Source organism: Lactuca serriola, chromosome 5 (assembly GCF_051521515.1).
Source record: "Lactuca serriola cultivar US96UC23 chromosome 5, Lser_US96UC23_V15, whole genome shotgun sequence".
Classification (NCBI taxonomy): Eukaryota; Viridiplantae; Streptophyta; class Magnoliopsida; order Asterales; family Asteraceae; genus Lactuca; species Lactuca serriola.
This window is the reverse complement of record NC_136412.1, coordinates 346,136,994-346,139,825: the sequence shown is the minus strand read 5'-3', so window position 1 is coordinate 346,139,825 and position 2,832 is coordinate 346,136,994.

Sequence of the window (2,832 nt, the reverse complement as noted above, 5' to 3'; positions counted from 1 at the left end):
TGTAATTCCCGTGACTTCTTCATCTCTGAGAAAGAATATCAGTCTACTTCAAAGTAAAATTTTTTTCCAATATCAGGTTAGTATTTTATACAATCAAAATCTCCATATCATTCATATAATCTGTGTGATTTCGATATATATTCTGTATCTCTAATCTCTAATTCTGTATCTCTAATTTCTAATGTTCTCTCTGCATCATCTATATTCTATCTGTGATAATCTAAATACCACTTAATTGCAATAGGTCGGGAGTTTTTCAAACTACATTTATAAGCCTTGCTTGATGATCACAAGTTTCAGAGGACCTAAAATGAAAAATTATCTTGCAATTAATAAAAAGTATTTATTTGTTTATTAGTTTTTATCGATTATCGATGGAAATTTGAAAAACCTTGTATGCCTTTGTTGGGTTTTGTGATGTACTGTTTTGATTTATTTGCTTTTAGAATTGTGAGTGTCACCATCGTCATTAGGATTACGAACCCTGATGCCGTGAAAATGATGGTTGTTCTCGAGAATAAAACTGTTATACAGAAAATTAAGATATTAGTAATTTACTTTTTAGAGATTATTTAGGTTTTAAAAATGAATTTAAATAGATAAGTAGATAGATAATACCTTTTCATTTTGCTGAATATGGGTCGCTTCAAAGTAAATTCCTGTCAAATATCAAGTTAGTATTTTATACAATCAAAATCTCCATTGTTGTTCTTATATTATTAGTACTCCAGGGACATAATGGTGATTTCCTGTGTGTTAATATTTTTTGTGTGTTTTTTGATCATAACACCAACTAACCGTGACAAAGTGGTAGATTGCAACCAGAACAACTACTAATGAAATGATGACTAAGAGGAAGATCAGCTGAACAATCAACTCATGAATATTTTATTTACATTTAATTTATAAGATTTTATAGCCTTTTAATGGCGATCTATATTTTTAAAATTTTCATATGTATTCATTCTTAAATTTTTACAATAAATTTGAACATATCATCTTTTTTATAAACTTATAAATTTTCTTATATTTCAGATTGTAAGCATTAACATGGACGTTTTTAAGATTAATAAGAAGATCAAATTAAATAATTTTTATCTGGATAATACAAAACATATACCTTTATAATTTTTTACCCGTGGTTTCCACGGGTAGTAAAGGGTGCTCCTATATACAAGAAAGAATAAAATCGTGTAATTGAGCTTTGGAAACAACAAAGTCCCAATCCCATGATCTTCCTCACTCTGAATCAAGAATTTTAATTTTCTTTATGTTTTTTATTTTACTCCCTTCAATTTAGATGTAAGTTTTAAAAGATACCGTTTTTCTAATTTTTATATTACACTCTAATACTTAATTATTGATTTGAAATATGTATATAAAATATATATTTATGTTCTTAATAATTAACTCCTCATTAAGATCTCGTTAGAATTCCAAATACAGAGTGTTATTTTTTTTAATAAATTTGAGTTCTTAATAATTAGCAAAGCACATTAATCTGTCGTTAAAACACAACCACAAATCTTGTTTAATCTGTTAGGTTTGGTTAAAATTGATGAAAAAAATTTCATTCATGTTCATTAATATGAAGTTTGTATCATCCAAAGAGAATATTTAGTAACTTGTCAATTATTTTTACAACTTATAACAATAAAACACTACAACTTATAACAATTACTTTTAGTAACCCGCCGAGTACGAACTGATTAATGAACTATTATTATCGTCAAATGTTGATAAGGGTTCTATTATAATGTATTAGTAACTTGTCAATTATTTTTACGCCCTACAATTGTTATACCCCGGCCGAGGCGACAGAATATAAGGTTTGATTTGAAAATCAAATATAAATGTAAGAATATTTAATGAAAATAATATATTTTATTATTTTCAAAATTCATATTAACATATTAACGATCGACCAATTTATAACTTTATTAAAATGTTCTATCTTCGTGACATATCCCCCAGTTTACGAATGACAACTGACATATCATTTCAATTATCGTATTAATATGTGTGCCAATCATTCTATCCATAAAAATGTAATATTACAATTTTATACCCCCAGTTTAGGTTGCAGTTTTAGAAAAGACCCTAGATTTTATTAATTTAAATCTTAAACCCTTAAAACTTTATTAATTTTGAAAACTAACAAATAGAAACATATTATTTATTCATAAAAGTTGTATAATTAAAATGATCTCATGAATACATTTACAAGAAGAGTAATAATGAATATTATTAAATATTAATAGAAAAAAATTAATTTGTTAAATAAGAAATATAAACTATGAAACATTAACAAAAATAGAAGGGATAAGAATGAAAATTTGGTTACAATTTCTTTATATATATATATATATATATATATATATATATATATATATATATATATATATATATATATATATATATATATAAAGGATTGACATTTCTTATATGTTAAACTGAAAGTGACTTGCAATGTCATTTTGAAAGTAACTTTCATTAAAAGCAAATATACAAGATTTGTTATGAATATAGATTTTATTAAATGACAAGTTGGGAAGAATGGATGGGTGACACATATTATGAGGTATTTGTACTTAACCTTTCTTATTATTATTATTATTATTATTATTATTATTATTATTATTATTATTAAATGTATGTTTTTCTCTTTGTTATGTTTAGAGAGATGATATTCATCCAATGGAGACAAATGAAGTAGATGAAAATAATAGCTTCAATGAAAGTAACTATTCATTCGATGGACACAAATGAAGCAGATGAAAATAAAAGTTTGAATGAAAGTCATTTATTTCTTCGATGACACATCACCATTCA